This window comes from Amborella trichopoda, chromosome 11 (assembly GCF_054954075.1).
Source record: "Amborella trichopoda isolate Santa Cruz 75 chromosome 11, AtrichopodaSantaCruz75HAP2 v2.0, whole genome shotgun sequence".
Taxonomy (NCBI): Eukaryota; Viridiplantae; Streptophyta; class Magnoliopsida; order Amborellales; family Amborellaceae; genus Amborella; species Amborella trichopoda.
In genome coordinates, this window is record NC_142346.1 from 38028034 (window position 1) to 38046742 (window position 18709).

At 33.9% G+C, this 18709-nt stretch overlaps 2 long non-coding RNA genes across 2 annotated transcripts; one reads left to right on the top strand and one right to left on the bottom strand.

The window, feature by feature from the left end:
• Positions 1 to 1688: 1688 nt before the first annotated feature.
• On the top strand, positions 1689 to 6648 carry LOC148779895 (uncharacterized). The gene is made up of 2 exons (XR_016044312.1): positions 1689 to 4105; positions 4466 to 6648. It is a non-coding gene; the product is annotated as an uncharacterized LOC148779895 (long non-coding RNA).
• Positions 1932 to 6570, bottom strand: LOC148779896 (uncharacterized). Its single transcript, XR_016044311.1, has 2 exons — positions 6132 to 6570; positions 1932 to 4536 (listed from the first exon to the last, which is right to left on the bottom strand). It is a non-coding gene; the product is annotated as an uncharacterized LOC148779896 (long non-coding RNA).
• Positions 6649 to 18709: the final 12061 nt, after the last annotated feature.

Below are 18709 nucleotides of genomic sequence, written 5' to 3' on the forward strand. Positions count from 1 at the left end.
AAGGTTCGTATAAGCCTTAAAAAATCCAATTAAGGCTCACCTCCAAATTTTATCAACATATAATTTTATAATTTTGGTGTAAAGCATTTTTGGGATTATTTGCAAATCAAGGCTCACCTCCAAATTTTATCATCTTGGGATTATTTGAAAATTTATTTTCATATCTAATTATAAAATCTTAAACTCCAAAAAATGGTTAAAATCAAGTACATTTATGAACATATGAAAATCTTGAAAATGGATGGTGTAGATAATGCATTGTAAGATGTACTATTTATGGGATACAAATCTTTTTTATATATATATTCGTACACCTCGATATGCATTGCAAGATGTGCTATTTATGGGATGCAAATCTTTTATATATATATATTTGTACACCTCAATATCGAGATGATCAATTAAAAGGTTTTTCAATATTAAAATAACCTTTTACAGTGGATTTTTGAGGTGCATCATTAATTCTACATTTTAAGGTTACAACCTTATATAAACTTTTTCCATATATAAATTACATACTCCAATATTTACACATAAGCATATGCGCACACCTAGATCCGTGATCCCATGGACACCGTAAACCATAGTCCGAACAGTAGGAAATAATCTAAAAATACTGGAAAAAATCCCCAATTATATCCTAGTTAGTAGATCAGCACCAGAAATGAGCAAGTCTTGTGGTCAAGAGAGAGGAATATCTAAACCAGTCACTGTCCATAGTCAGATCTATCAAGAAAAATTAGGGAATAAGAAACCGCGGGTTTTTTCCAACTATAGGGAGGTGGAAAGTCACTAAACCATTTGATAGCTCGGATTAATGCGAGCGGTCTATGGTAGGGGTGGCAATGGACCCGACCAGACTTGGGACTCAAAGGTAGACCTAACATCGGTTCCGGTTATAGGTCAAAATTTTGGATCCGAAAGATCAATTCTGGGTCCAAAACTTGGACCCATGGGTAGGCCTGATCTCGGGTCTAGGCATGGGTCTAAATTTTGTGTCATAGCATATATAATGTAATTCTCATCAGTATGATAGATCTCAGTTTATCAATGCCCCGTAGATGTAGCCTTATGAGGTGATCTATATAAATCTGTCTTTGTTTTGTACGTCTTTTTATGGTTTAGTTTTCGTACTCATATTGTGGTTAGTACTCTTGCTGATTTTGTTTCTATCAAATTAAGCATATGATCCTAATGGGATCCAATTTTTAGGGTCGATCTTTTGGCATCTAAGAGGACAGTTGAAACCTAACGGATTATGCGTCCAAAACTCCATTGGTCTCTCATCTCAACCACCACAGATCACAAATATGAAAGAAATAAAGTTGAATTTTGAATATTAACAATTGTTCATCTTGTACTCTTCTTGTTGAATGGCATTTTAATTCTTTAAAGATTGTCTATTGTTTTCAAAGCTCTGAATTATGGATTTGAGGCAAAGCTGGATTTGCGGTGATTTGGAATTTGAGTTCTAAATCTCATGAAAACTAGGGTAGATGCACCAAAAAGTCTTTTTTTGAAGTGAGAATTTGGTCACCACGACTTTCACTAGACTTGATTTAGATTCAAGAAAAATAACGAGATTTCACAGATTTTGTAGACTGACTATTTGGGCAATTTTTTAGCCCCATTTTGAAAATTTACGATCTCTTCAAAATCGATGGTTGATGTTTGATGGAAATTGAACCCTTTTTTTCTTAATTCAATTATTTATATTTTTCTAACTTTCTTGGATTTTCTCTACCCTTTGTGGACTAGGGCAGGACTCAAGCGACTCCACTTCCAAGTAACCAAGCAAGATCAGGACGAGCTTTTGAATGTTCATAATGTAAGCTCTTCATGTCGAAACGTTGTTTTTTTTTTTTTTTGATAATATTCATGTTGAAGCATTGTAAGATAGAAGTCAATTGGATATTCATCCAGCCATGGAATAGACCAAGCAAACATCAACATAATCTTCTTAAGAGTGAGTTAGAGTTTACACAAGAATTTCCCATTGCACAATCACATAGACAAAAGTGATGGAGATTTTTCAAGTTGGATAATGATCGTGGCAACGAGTGGATACTACTTTCGCTGAGATCAAGCACATTTAGGGCTTCCATGCATTCAAAGAAGACTAATTCAATTTCCTGTTTTCTTTGAATATCAATGTTGTGGGGGCTTGACATATTGGCTGATTCGGAAATCTCTCTATATCACTACTCATTAGCGATATGAGTCGAGCATCTCCCCATTCTTCATACATGTGTGCTTCTTTCAATCCCAATCCTGCTTCCACAAAAAAACTCCCACCGTCTTGAGCCGATGTGTACAGCAATATCCTAGATCATTTTGTGAAGCTTCACCCCACCATCATCTCTGGCAACTCTCTATCATGCACGAGTTGATCAACTTCTTAGACCGTGCCTTTGTTTCTAGCACACTCTAAACTATCAACTCCGTCTAGATCCCCCTCGCCTATCCAATACTCAACCAACTCATCTTTTTTAATTTCATGGTACTCTAAATAGAGCAATACAGGAAACATTGCCTAATGTTTCCATCTTCTGATTGTTCATAGCGATGGCCAGAATACTCGAGGCTCCGTGCCATATATCTCCATTGTTGAATGCCACAACGATCTTAGTGCATCCTTGATCTTTGTGCATCCTTCCACAAACACATTATCCTTCCCACTCATTCCACATTATTTGACAACATCTCATGCTATAGTGGGCAGGTCTACCACATTTCTTGTTTTCTCACCAAACAAATTCCATGCTTCCTCCTCTATTCAAACCTCCACATTAATTTCGTGGTCAGTGGCCATCTATTGTACAATCTTAACAATCGGGTGGTTATTAATTTCATGGTCAGTGGCCAGCTCATTATACACTCTTAACAATGGGTGGTTAATACAACCTTGAATCTGTTTTGTAGGTTTGGCTATCTAGCATTTAAATCCAGCTTTTCCTACTAGTCATCTAAGATGAGCATGAATCTTTGTTTGCTTAAACTAGTAAGCAATCTCCCTGCAATCTTCCCTTCATCATCGACAATTATGCCAATTCAATCACACCCAATTTACCATTATTCAAGCAGTTTAGGATGATTTCCTGTTGTGGAAGTTGTAGGCATCTCCATCCCCAATGGCGATCTTGATCCATCATTTTCTTAGGATGATTTCTATCAAAAGTTGATACACGTGTTGTGGCGATCTTGATCCAATCTTGATCCATCATTTTCTTAGGATGATTTCTATCAAAAGTTGATAGACGTGTTGTGGAAGTTGTAGGCATCTCCATCCCCAATGAGGATGATTTCTCTCCAAAGTTGAGAGACTTGATGTGGAAGTTGTAGACATCTTCATCCCCAAGGGAGATCTTGATCCATGCTCCCACTGACATCATTTTCTTCATTGATTTCAGAGGTGATTTGTCATTTTCTTCATTGATTTCAGACGTGATTTGTAATAGTTTATTTGTTGCATGTCTAACCGACCTACCCGACTTATTTTCTTCATTGATTTCAAAAGTGATTTGTAATAGTTTCTTTGTTGCATGTCTACCCGACCTACCTTACTTACTTAATTGGAGAAGCAATTTCAACAAAGCCCTCCAAAACAATACTTGTTCAGGTTTTCCAAATCTTTTGAACCAAACCTTAACTTTTGAACCACCCTTGCGCTTCACTCATAAAGCGTTGTCATCTTCCACCTTCTCATATTATAACGTTGCCATCTTCCACCTACTCGTATCTTAACGTTGCCATCTTCCACTTTCTCGTATTTTAGCGTTGCCATCTTCCACCTTCTCGTATCTTCCACTTTTTAGTAGGATTTGCCCTTCTTAAAGGCTTTTCCATCCTCCACCTTCTCGTGGGATTTGAAGAGATATCCAAGCAGCCGAGTTTAGGTGAAATGAGTTTTTTTTTAAAATCTTATCATGCTGAGATCTTTGAACTCTCGAGTTTCTAAGAAGTCGTTGTTGATCTTATGCATGATAGTTGTCTTCCCGATACGGCCCATGCCATGAATGCCAATCGCACCCAATTTATCATTACTCAAGCAGTCTAACAAAAGTTGACTGACATGTAGAAGTTGTAGACATCTCCATCCCCAATGGTAATCCTTGATCCACTCTCCAGTTGACTTCATTTTTTTCATGGATTTGAGAGGTGATTTGCAAGTTTCTTTGTTACACGTCTACCTGACTTGGTGAAGCACTTTTGATAGTATCTTGAAACTAATTCCTTTGCTTCATCTTGTGCTCTGTTGAACCACCCTTGCACTTCACTCATGGCATCGTTTCCATCTCTTTGTACTGCTTCAATATTTGCCTCCAAAATTGGAATTCAATGCTTGAATTGTTCATTCTCAATTTTTAGATCCTCCACCTTGTCGTGAGATTTCAAGAGAACAAAACCAAGGTGAACAAAAGTGAAGTTCTTTCTTTTGGCCAAGAGGAAGATGGAAGTAACTAAGGTGAACAGAAGGAAAGCTCCTTGTCTTAGCCAAAAATGAATCCGAGGTGAACAAAAGGAAGGCTCCTTGTTCTAGCCAAAAAGAAGATCAAGAAGACCAAGGTGAGCACTAAAAGTAAAAAAGACGATCAAGAAAAACCAAGGTGAGCACTAAAAGTAAGATAACGTAATGTTATTACATGAAGGAAAGGATATTACTTGCATACAAATGCGATAAAGAATAAGAATCAAACTTGGTGGGTTGGAAATAGCTGTCTTATCATCCAAGCCCAAAAGAAAGAAAGGCGCATTTACAGCCATAATATTATATATGGTATAATGTTTCTATGACCAACTCACCTATTCAAATGAGTCATCTCTCTAAAATCTATTCTAAATATAAATTTTGGGTTCAAAATTTTGAGTAATAATAATCTCAACAATGATAAGTAGAAACTTGAAACCAATAAATTTTAAAAACAGAAAAATAAAAATTATTGACATAATTTTAACACCATTGATTTTAAAGCTTTTCGAAATTATCATTTTCCAACATCCATCTCCATGATGGAGATTACATGTTTCAGGGGAAACTATTGAAGAAATGCGTCCCCTGACACACAAAAACACTTTTCCATAATTATTTGATATTTCCACTCACAATCTGTGTTAATTTGTTATGTTAGCTAACTGAGCCCTAATCATGATTAGGATTAAAATTTGATCCCAATGAATCTATTACAATGAATTAAAAATATGGACGCCAACTAGACTGAAGTCTTTCTACATTGGGAAGCTTTATTTGGAGCCAACAGATTGGTATCATGATGCAAAGAGCTTGATGGATATCATATTATTTATATGTGGATACAAGGTTTCAGTGTCAAAAACACTGAAGACAAATAAAAATAAATGTGAAATGGTAAAGCTAAAGGAGAACCTTTGGACCACCTCCGTAGTGTGAATAAAGTAGAAGCTTAGCGGTCTCGTATTTGCTTGCCAGAGGCAAGGAATCTGCTTTACTAATCACTTTAGTTGATGATCGTTTTTTTTTTTTTCTTCTGAAGTGATTCGACTTTAATTGATCGTAATTTGATGCCTTCCGAGTCAAGTGTCGTTCGGATCCTAGGTAAAAAATTTACGGGGTCATTTGGAACCACAATGAGTTTTTATTTGCTTTTTACCAGTGTTCAGAAAATCAACTCGATAGAACTTGTTACCTGCGTGTAAGACCTAACAACGGGTTTCATAGGAAGTGCCAATAGAATTTTTCGTAAAAAATTGGCGTATGTAAAATACAAAAATCATTTTCATATAATTTCTTGTAGAACTTCCCTGTAGGATTTTCTTTCTTTTATATGAAATCCGTTTCTTTGGCCAAAGTTGGATGATTTTTTTCTCCGTGCAAGCTGCTAGGGGTGGCAACAGTTCGGGTATGGGTCCTGACCCAGACCGGACGGGTCCAATTTGAACGTACCCGTAGCCAGACTCATACCTGAAATTATTCTTTCTTTTTTTTGAAGAATTGAAGCATTACAGTTGAATACAACCATTAACCCTAATTCATGAAGCTTATGAATCAAGCAGGCAACCTTTATTTTCTCTTTAACCATCAAATTGAGCTATGAAGGCCCACTTACTAGTACAATCCAGAAAAATTCAAAATAAAATTCTTTTCATAGAATTACCTGAAATGCAATTGAAGCTGGCTTTCTGGGTCAAATATATCTGCATATTCAGCCATTCGTTGCCTCTTTTCTCCCATTAAAACATCTTTCTTTAGAATCCACTGTATTGATGAAGCTTGACATTCCTGGAAGCACAAGAATATAAACCCTAATCCCCAAACCCCTAGTAATTATGATCCTAAAGCTTCAAACCCTAACTTATGAGCTCTGGTACTTAATATCTAGAAAAAGAAAACAAATTTCGAAAGCTCCAGGAACCAATTCCTAAGAGTATGATATCGAAAAACTTTGGGGCTCCAAAAATCGGAACGGATACTGCTAGACGATGCAGAGAATGGAGGCACAGAGGCAGTTGCAGAGCAGAGGGATAATGGCGATTTGGGTAGGGAGACTGAGAGAGGGAGAGAGGTCAAAGTCGAATAGAGAGAGGGAGAGTTCAAGAGAGAAAGAGGTAGAGAGCTAAAAGTCTGAGAGAGGCGGTGGCCGAGTAGAGATGTCACGACGATTTGGGGACTTCGGCCCTTTGGGTAAGGGTTGGGTTTTTAAAATTGGAAAAAGTTATTGAATGTTAACCGTTCAGATCGAATCTCGCCCGATCTGACGGTTACAGTTGTAAGTGTTTAAATTTTAATTTTTTTTTCTATAAATTCAAATCGTTTTTTAAATATGGTTTCCATCGAGGGCACCTAAAACAAATATAAAAAAAATAATTTGTGACACTAACCAAAATACCTCTAAAACTTTTCGAGGGTATTTTGATCAATTTTTTCGTATAAAATATTTTTTGGATATTTATTGTAGATTCGCCTATTTTTTAAGAACACACATCTAAAATTTCAAGTGATTTTGATTTGTAAAAAAAAATTAAAATTCAAACACTATCGGACATTCGTAATTATTAGATCGGCCCAGATTCGATTTAGGCCTTGAACGTTTACTGTAGCGGTACATGAATCGGCGTAAAGTAGTAACAGTTATATTTTAGTTAAGGAAAAAGTTCATACAAGGTCGCAACCTAAAATGTAGAATCAAAGATGCACTTCAAAAATCTATTGAAAAATGTTGTTTTAATGTTGAAAAACCCTCTAATTAATCATCTTGATATATATATATATATATATATATATATATATATATATATATATATATATATATATATATATATATTTATATATATAGAAAAAGTTCATACAAGGTCGCAACCTAAAATGTAGAATCAAAGATGCACCTCAAAAATCTATTGAAAAATGTTGTTTTAATGTTGAAAAACCCTCTAATTAATCATCTTGATATATATATATATATATATATATATATATATATATATATATAAATATATATATAAAGATTTTGAATTCCAGAAATAGTGCATCTTACAACACATTATCTAGACCGTCTATTTGAATTTGACCCGTTTTTGAGTTTATAAATTTATATCTAGATATGAAAATAGATTTTCAAATATTCTTAAAAATTTTTTACACCAAAATTCCATATTATAATAAAATTTGGAGGTAGGGCTTAATTTGATTTCTTAAAGTCGCAACCTTATAGAAACCACATATTTTAGTTAAGGAAAAAGTTTATATAAGGTTGCAACCTTCAAATGTAGAATTATAGATGTACCTCAAAAATCCATCGAAAAAGGTTATTTTAATGTTGAAAAACCCTCTAATTGATCATCTCGATGTCAAGATATATGAATTTGAAAAAAAAAAAGATTTTGCATCTCAAATATAGTGCATCTTGCAACACATTATCTAGACCGTCCATTTTCAAGATTTTTATATGTTTATAGATCTGTTTAATTTTAACCATTTTTGGATTTTAAAATTTTCTAGTAAGACTTGAAAATAGATTTTGAGATAATCTTAATAATTTTGTACACCAATATTACATGTTATGATAAATTTGGAGGTGCACTATAATTGGATTGTTTAAGGTTGCAATCTTAGAGAAACCACACCCTTTAGTTAATAAGTTAATTATAGTTAGGTTATTTTAGGTAGTTAATCATATTTTTAAAAAATAAATAATATTTTAAAATTTTAAAATAATGCTTAAACACTATTTAGTATTTACTTAATAATTTAATATACTAAATATATTATATATAACTAAAACAATCACTTATTTAAAATGGATTTGGGCCGGGTATGAGATGGGTCCACCAATACTCGTACCCTCTAAAATACCTAGTAGCACATGTACCCTATCTTTGGGTCCAAATTTGGACCCATACTCGGACCATGTACAGGTGTACCTGGGTCTTCTGGGTCTATTGCCAGCCCTACAAGCTGTAGGTCCCGATAACATGGTGTTGGGATTTTCTCTCCATGGAATTGTTCGTTAAAAATATGGATCGCAATTGTTCATTATTATATTTGTGAGGATCTGATTTCTAAAGAAAGGATTAAGAATATCTAATTTAATTAAGAAAAAAGTTTATATAAGTGCAAGGCTCTAAACAATGGTGCACGTCAAAAATTTCACTAGAAGAAGTTATTTTGATGCCTAAATATCTTCAAATTGATCGTCTGACTTCAAGATGCAAGTTGAAATAGTGTATCTCATAATGTATATTTGGATTGTCAATTTTCAATATTTTTAAATTTTCATTGATCTGTTTGATCTACACTATTTTTGAAACATTAAATTTTTATAATTAGAGATAAAAATATATTTTAAAACTATCACAAACATTTCTAATATTAAAACTATATTTCTCAACACTATTTGAAGGTGTACTTTACTTTGATTGTTTAGAGCCTCGGTTCTCTACAAACCACATCCTTTAACTAATGCCAAAGATATTCTACTCCCTCCGGGTAAAAACTAACCTAGGATTAGTTTTATGACCCAAAATTTTGATAATATAACCTCTTTAATGCATATATGTATATATATAAATCTCAATAAATTTTTTTTCTTAATTACCCCTTTTAAAAGTAATACCTCAACATTGAACAGAAACGGTGGTAAGGTATAATTATTAGCCCAAATTTGAAGTTTTCTTTTTGGTATGGCATCCTCGCAAAGTAGATCATCTCGAGAAGGAATAGAAACAAACCATGTTCCTGAGGGAGCATAGTGTTCGTGCACCTATCTAATTTCTATCCATTCGCACCCTCCGTTTTTCACGTATTCTTTGAGTAGGCCTCGTGAGGGCAAAGAGAAAGGGTTCACGTGAAGTTTTAAAGGCTAAAGACTCCCAATATTCAGTAACTTGACACTTGCAAAGCGAATGTGTGGTGCGGAGAGTAGAGTGACCACTCAACCATGGGGAAATCCTAGGTTTTCGAGATTGTTTGGGATGCCACGGGCGGGCAAGACCTGGCCCTAGCTCGGCCCAAAATATTCTACGCTTGGGAATTGGTTTTGGGTGGGCCATGGCCTAACCCGAACGTAAAAGAATGCGACATGAGCCCCTCAATTTATATCTTCATCATCTGAGTCTTATTCCAACTATCTAAGATTGACTACACAAATTCTATTTCGACACTCCATTCTATATCAAGGGAAAATTAATAGTGTTATAACAAAATGGTACAAATATAGACCATTATTGCTCCGGAAGGACGGAAGCTCCGAATTTTTTTAGTTTTTTGTCAAGTTTACTCGTGGTCCTATTTTTGAAACCTCAGACCGTGTTTTTTTTTTTTTGAAACTTTTCATTTTTTTTGGCAAGTTTGCCCTAGGACTGATTTTTGAAACCTCGAACCGCTTGGTTACGTTTCAAAGCGGTCCGATGCTTTCAAAATTGGACCATATTTTCAATTAAAAAAAAAGAATAATGAACGGTCCGATATTTTTAAAATCAGACCGTAGTTTCAATAACTAAAGAAAACAATTAGTGATCCGACGTTTTTAACATCGAACCGTATTTTTAATTAAAAAAAAGAACAGTTAACAGTCCGAAATTAGAAACATGGGACTGTATTTTCAAACAAAACTTCAGTTGCCTCCAACTATTGAGGGGAAATGGTAGGAGCCATCGCTAAAAACATCGGACCGTATTTTCAAACTAAACTTCTGTTGCCTCCAGCTATTGATGGGAAATGGTTTTAAATGTACATAAAAATATTGGGGGTTCTATTAACAGTTTTAGAAAGTTACCTTCAAATTTGGCAGAAATAGAACAGGTGGCAAGTAGCAAACATTCACACAATTTTCTGAGCTAGTTCTAATGGCATTTATACAATGTGAGCGCCTCTTTTGATTCATAAAAATAACAAGAAAGTTGTGAACTAGAACAATGGTGAAACTCGAAAGAATTTTCTAATGGGGTATGAACTGTTGGTATTTTTCTTTTGCCAATGAGTGTATATGAGGTGATCATTTGAGACTTTTTTTTACACACGGTCCAGATGCCATAATCATGGTCAGGAGATATTTTAGATCTATAAATTTCCGCATCATCTTTGATTCACCGTATTTTTAAAATACGGTCTGATGGCTAAGAGTTTTTTTTTATTTTTTAATTTTAATTTTATTGAAAATATGGTCAGATTTTGAAAACACTGGGCCACTTCGAAATTTTTTCAAGTGATTCAAGGTTTAAAAAATCAAACTAGGGGCAAACTTGCCAAAAAAATGAAAACTTTTGAAAAATAAACAATTCCAGGTTTCAAAAGTAGGACGGGGTAAATTTCGTTAGAAAAAAAAAAAAAATCAAGATTCCCATCCTTCTAGGCAATAACGACCTATTTTCGGGCCATTTCGTTATCACAGTATTAAAAACCAGTCCATATGTAAAATTCCATTCTATTGAAGGTCATATATATTTAGTCAACAATAAAACCTAACATGAGAATATAGTGTTGGATTAGGATTCATGATAAGGATGCGGCTAAAGTTTTTCACTTAACTACCAACCTAACATAACTCTCCTCCTTTCTCACTCAAGCTTGTCACCGGCAATGGTGAAGTTACCAGCCCCTCAATTTACCTTACCTGAAAATAACTACAACCAAAATATCATAACCACCTTTTGACTTTGATGATTATCCATTCTCCGATAAAACATGAAGGAACTTTGTAGATGAATTTCCAGTGACTGATGCTGTTAATGTATCATAAAATCGAAAAAACATGGAGGAACTTTGTAGATGAATTTCCAATGACTGATGTTGTTAATTTATCATCAAATCGAAAGAGAAACTAAAATTAATGGCTTCGTTCTCCTAATTACATATTGTTGTTACAACAACTGTAATTTCTATACCTTTTATGTAAGTGTGGCTTTTGATCCAAAGCCATGGTCAATCTATAATGCGTTTTAGGAACCATGATAAAATAAAATTTGAAAAGTTAGACTTGATGTTTATTTGGAAAAAAATAAAATTTTAAAAGTTCAGGTATTCTAAAAAAGAATTCTTTAAAATCTATGAGGTCCAAGGTTAAAGGAAAACTTACCCAATTCAAGGGTAGAATACCCCAAATTCTGCATTCCATAGTTAGCAAAGTGGAAGAATACCAATATATTGGTAAATCAAAATATTGGTAATAAAGTGATTTTGTTCTAGGAAAGTTGAAGAAAAAAAAAGCAGGTTAGACATAGCATGACTAGAAGAAGGAGATGTTATCGAATTAATTAAGCAAACTTGAAGAGATAATGTTATTATTAGTGGATATGGTTATAGGGTTCATAAGAAATTGGTGATTTTGAAACATAAGTTGATTTAGTGGAAGAAGGATACTAAGTATAATATAAAGCAGAAGATTGATGAGACTATGATGAACTTAGATCTAATTGAGCAGCATTATCAAAATGGGGGTCTTCTCACTGATCAGCTTAAAGAGGAGAAATTAGGATTGCTAAATTCCCTACAGGAGCATCTTAGAGCAAAATAAATTTATAGGAGACAAAGATCAAAAGGGGTTCAAAGAGGGAGATTTGAATACCAAATTCTTACATTCAATTGCGAATTTGAGAAGAAGACATAATGATATTTCGGGGGTTCAGTTTGGAGGAATATCTTATGATAATAAAGTGGGCTTAGCCAAGCAATGAACGCTACTTACTTAACCCTTATTCCCAAAGGACACTCTATCTCAAGTATCTCTGATATTCGACCTATTGGCCTCTTTACAAGCATGTATAAGATAATCATAAAAGTTCTTGCAGAGAGATTGAAGGGGATCCTTAAGAGTGTTATCACAGGCTCCCAGACGGCATTTATAAAAGGATGGATTATAATTGATGGAGTCTTGATAGCACATAAGTGTATCCATTCGAGGGTCTAGAGTGGCAAGTCAGAAGCTTTGATTAAGCTGGATCAAGACAAAGCTTATGATTAGGTAGACTGGGAAGTTTTGTTGGAAGTCATGAAATGTATGGGGTTTGGGGAGAAATGATGTGGATGGATTAAGGGTTGTTTGAGTAGCACACATTTTTCGGTGTTGGTGGAGGGAAGCCCCAAAGGCTTTTTTCAACGCACTGGAGGGCTGCATCCAGGTGACCCCCTTTCACCTTTTCTATCTATGATCAAGGGTGAAGCCTTTAGTAGATGCATTCATAACGTGGTGTTAAATGGCATATGTAATGGTTTTAGGATGACACTGAATAGACATAAGCATCTCATTTGTAGTATGCTGAAGATACCATTTTGTTTTGTGATGCTAGTGTGGATCAGATTATTAATATCAGAAGGATGTTGTTTTGTTGTGAAGCTGGGCTCGGTTTAAAGGTTAACTTTGAAAAAATATCAATTATTGGAGTAAGGTATGAATGAGATTTAATTTCATCCTTTGCTTTCTATTTAGGATGTAAAGTGGAAAAGTTTCCTATTACTTATTTAGAGTTGCCAATTTCAGATGGGAGACTTCCAAAGCTGGTATGGGACTTAGTTCTTCAAAGAGATAATACTAAATTGGATTTGTGGAAAGCTAGACATTTATCCCAACGTGGATGTACTACTTTGGAATAGGGTACATGGGCATCAAAAAAGATCAGGGGACTTTAGAAAGAAATATCATCTAGTCAGTTGGGATAGGGTACGCACATCAGTAAGGGAGGGGGATTGGGGATTAGGAGGCTCAAATATACAAATCGAGTCTCTATTGGCAAAATGGTAGTGGAGATCGAGACCTGGGAAAGAGTTATTAAGGATCTCTATTCCTAAAAGAGAAATATGGTGTGGATCGTTCAAACCAATGGATAGGGGGAAGTCGGGGGGCTAGATTCCAATTCTTTGTTTGGAAAGAGGTTATGCAAAACAAAATGTTTATGCTGCAATCAATCAGATGGGAAGTTGGTTGGGGATCAGAAATTTCTTTTTGGCATAAAAAGTGGATCGGTGAGTGCACTTTGAAGTTTGATTATCCTTTGGTCTTTGATGCATCAATAAGTCCCACATATAATATATGATTGGGATATGAAGGTTTGGATGATAAGGTGCCTATATAGTCGATGATGAATTTATAGAATAATACTCAACACTTCTACAATAGTTAGAAGGGATAAGGTTATTTTAGGATGCTGATGACGAGATGGTGTGGGAGGCTAAGAGTGACGACTGTTTTTTTGTTAGTTCGGCTTACAATTTATTATAACATGATCAGATTAGGTGGAATATATTCTCTCTGGAAAAGATCTAGAAGTGAAATATTCCACATAAGGTGACGTTGTTCTTATGGATTCTCTCTTAAGGTAATACTTTAATTTTGGATAATCTTAGAAAAAGAAGAAGAAACATTACAAATGTAGGCATCTTATGTAAGGATATTGATGTTGAACTTTTGAGGGGAAGAGACGAACCCGCTAAAGTCTTGGGAAGCGAAAGCAATGTCGTAAGACTGTAAATCGCAGAGATCAGGTTTTTACCAGAACAATTGAGAAACCTGATAGAGGGATAGGAGGAGGCCATTCTCTAACGTTCGGCTTTGTTCTTGGAATCTCTGAGAAGGTGACCCTATTTTTATAGGATGTGGGTAGTTATCTTCTACCCATTGGATAAAAGCATCTCTTATCGCTAAGAAGCTTTTTTAGTGATAAATATTTAAATGTATTACTAAGATAAAAAGAGAGAAATGGCACATGTGAGGCCCCATGACCACCCACACATATCAACATCTCCCACTTGGCCATGAGAGCCAGATACATTGAAATATCATAAAGTCTATACCACTTAGTGGATTTAACATTTATGAGTATATCCTTGTCATGAAGCTTTTCACGCTAGTAAGGTTATGCATGTCATGATACAAAAAATATCCAAGGTCATGTCATGGGGTGTTTCATGCTAATGGGGTTTTTCTTCTCATGATCAAGACATTAAACAAAAATATCCCATTTGAGAGTTCTTGATTTAAATATTCTTAAGTCCCATCAAAGCTATATGCTTTGATAATATTTATGCACTTAATCCCTTTGTTAAAGGGTCTGCAATCATATTTGAAGATGACAAACAACTTCCATTTATTTTATTCTTTTCAATAATATCATAAATGTAATGATAATCAATTTCAATGTACTATAGGATCTATTTCTAATTGATGAGATGACAACCTGATTATCACAAAATTTTTTAACAAGCCCATCGACTATATCCAACTTCAAATCATTTATGAAGCGTTTAATCCAGAAGGCATATGTTGTAGCAATGCTATATGCAATATATTCGGCTTCCATAATATATCGAGCTACGTAACCTTGCTTTAAGTAAGACTAAGAAACACATCCACCTCCAAAGAGGAATACAAGTCTTAAGGTTGATTTTCTATCATCTGGGTCTCCTATAAAGTCTGCATCAGAGTACTTAGTAACCTCTAAATTATCAGTTTGGAAACACAACTTATAATTTTTAGTTTTCTGAATATATCTAAGTATCATTTTTACGGCTTGCCAATGAGCCATCCCAGAATTGCTCTGAAATCTACTCACAAGGCTATATGTATGACTCAAATAAGGTATTGTACATAACATGATACAATTTATACATTACATTTTGAGCATATGGAATTCTTTCTATTTCAGCTTTGTCATTATCATTAATGGACACATTTTTTTTTTTTTTGATAATTTTAAGTTTTTAAAAATGGATATATCTACGAGCTTGCAATTTTTCATTTTAAATCTCTTTAAAATACTTTCTTAATAATTTTTTTGGGATAAACATAGAAGTCTCGAACTTCTACATATTGTTATCTTAATGCCCAACACGTATGAGGTTTTTCTCATATATTTCATATCAAAATGAGAACTTAGCCATAATTTGGTATGGTTAATCATGCCAATATCATTATCTGTTATCAAAATATCATTTACACACAGTGATAATATAACAAAATTGCTCTCACTATTCCACATATATACACAATAATATAACCTATTGGCTACATAACCAATTTCAATGATTGTATTATGAAAAGTAAAATACCATTGCCTAGAAGACTGTTTTAAACCATATAAATATTTTTTAGGTTTGTATACTTTGTATTCTTAGCTTTTAATTACATATCCTTATGGTTATTTCATGTATATATATTCTTTTAATTCTCCATTTAAGAAAGCTATTTTGACATTCATTTGAAATAATTTTAGATCGTAATATGCAACTAATACTAGGATGATCCTAATAGATGAAAGTTTTGCTATTGGAGAATAAACCTCCACATAATATATATCTTCCCTTTGAGGAAATCCTTTAGCTACCAACGTAGTTTTATATTTATCAATGGACTCATTTGGATTAAGTTTTTTCTTTATAACCCATTTGCAGCCAATGGTTTTTTTATTTTTAGGGAGATCAACCAACTCCCGAACTTGATTTTTTTTAATAGAATCAAGTTCATCATCTATGACTTAAGTCCACTTAGCTGAGTCAAGTGCGCTAATAACTTCATTGTAGCTTTGAGGTTCATCTATTGAATCCTCACTCATTGAAGAATAATTATATTCATTCATAAATACATAAAATTCTTCTAAAGTGGTAGGTGATGCTTTAATTCTTTTAAGCCTATCTGGTATACTAGGTTCAATTGAATCATTCTCACCAATCGTAGAGGGAGATTGAGAAATAGGGTCTTTGAGACCCTTATCTTTATCAATTTCATGTAAGTCAATACGCTTACTCAAACTATATTCTTTATCTATATTTTTTAGGAAATGAGCATCATAGCTCTCTATTAATGATCTAGTATCATGGTTATAGAATCTATAGCCCTTAAAATTTTCTGAATAACCTATAAATGAGCATTTAATAGTTTGACTTTGTAATTTATCTCTATTTTGTGGTGGTATAAGCTCATGTGTCTAAAAACCTCAAACTTTCAATATAATAAAGTCAGTTTTCCTACCTATCTATAATTCATATGGGATCAAGTCTATAGATTTAGTTGGACCACAATTAATAATATACATTGTAGTGTTGAGAGCCTAACTCAAAAAATAAGGTGATAAATTTGAATAGCTTATCATAGACCTAACCATATCTATTAGAGTTCTATTTCTTCTTTCAGCTACATTATTTTATTGTGGTGTATATGACATGATTGTTTGGTGAATTATACCAGGCTCTTACAAAATTCGATAAGTAAGGCGGAGCAATATTCACATCCCTTATCTGTCCAAAGAATTTTAATATGTTTACATAGCTGATTTTCTACTTCAGTTTTAAATTCTTTAAATGTTTCTATTGCATAAAACTTTCTACTAATTAAGTACATATATCTATAATGTGAATACTCATTTATAAATTTTATGACATATTCCATGCTTCTATGTGTTTTTACATTTAACGGGCCACATATATCAGAGTGAACAATATTAAGTAGTTCATTAGACATTTTTCTTCAGTAAAAGATTTATTAGTTAATTTATCAGAAATGCATGGCTTGCATGTTTTAAATACAATATCTCCTAAATTGGGAAGCAAATCTTTTTTAACCATGCGATTCATTTTATCTTTATTTATATATCCTAATTTTAAGTGCTATAAATATGAATCATCAGTACACACAAAAGCATCAAAAGACGTATCAAAATAACCAGAAAGATATGAACTTTCATTAATATTCAATCAGTACAAATTGTCAATTTTATATCATACACCAGTGTTCTAGAATGCTTCCCAATGGTGACCCGACCAGACCTGAACCTTATTTCATAACCCTAGTCGTCTAGCATAGGAAGGAAAATCAAATTGCGCCTCATATTGGGGGCATACAAAGTATCAATCAATAGGAGATTCGTTCCTTCTGGTAAACTCAGTTAAAAGTACTGACACCAAGTACATCGAAGTAGGTGTCATTCCCCATATACATCCACTAGTTACCGACTGTGATCTTCTTCACTCTGTGAATCCGTCGTTAGTCCTCGAGACATGTCGAGTAGATGTTGAATCGACCCACCAATTTCTCAGATCATGATCGACAACTATTAATTTTAAGACTATGCAGATCAAGTCTTTTTTTTTTTTAATTGTAATTACTATTATTACTTCAAGCATTGTTGTTATTCTGGTTCTTATTTGTTTTCTTTTCAACTTGGGACAATTAAACTTGATGTGCCCAATTTCCTTATAATGAAAACAAGTCTTTTCAACTTTATTATTTTGATTTTCAAAATTTCCCCCCTTTCCCTTATACCTATTATTATTCTGATTATTGTAAGGCTTTTTGGGAATCTGAGAAGATGAGCTTTGGGCAAAGTGGAGCTCATTTGACTTTTTCTTCATTCTTTTCTCAGCTTCAATGCTGAGGTACATGAAAAGAATCAACATAGTTATCCCTTGTGCATAGTGGTTTAATGCAATTACAATAAGCTTCCAAGATGGAGGGAGATTGTTAAGAGCAATAGACACTTGCATGCGGTCAGGGACTGGATTCCTGATTGAAGCAAGGTCTTTTGCGAGCACTGTCATTTTGTTGACATGCTTGGTCACTGAGTCTGATTCCTTCATTCTACAAGAATTATATTTTTCCAATAACAAATACACATGGGTTTCAGAAGTAGCCCTATTTTTACAAATAGGACACCCATCATACTTTGAGCTGTGGAGTGGTTCTCAAAAACTCTAATTAAATCATCTTCCATAAAACTCAATATAGTAGTCCTAGCTACTTTGTCATTTTTTAACCATTTGTTAAGTCGCTTTCTGGCTTGATCATTGACTTTAGGTTATAAAATTGGTGGTTCTATTTCTATAAAATTGTCCACCCTATCTTGGAAGATAATATATCTAATTTTTTTTTTCCACATAAAAAAATTGGTTCCATTAAGTTTTTCAAGTTTTGATAGTTCTAACATGACTAGCTTAGATGCCATTTTAAATTTAGATAATGCCTAAAAGCTAAAAAATTTAATTATGTTTAAGAACGTTGTTGTCTGCTAGTCAAATCAATTCGTTTGCCAACTCTCAATGGGTTGCAACCTCAATGAAAAAAACTCTTGAACATTTTATTAGTGTACTTTTGTGATGCAAGAGCCTTGCTTTGATACCAATGTTGAATTTTTGAGGGGAAGAGATGAACCCGCAAAAGTTTCAAGAATCGAAAGCAATATCGTAAAATTGTAAATCGCAGATATCAGGTTTTTACCAGAACAATTGAGAACTCAAGCTTTCTCTATATGTCTC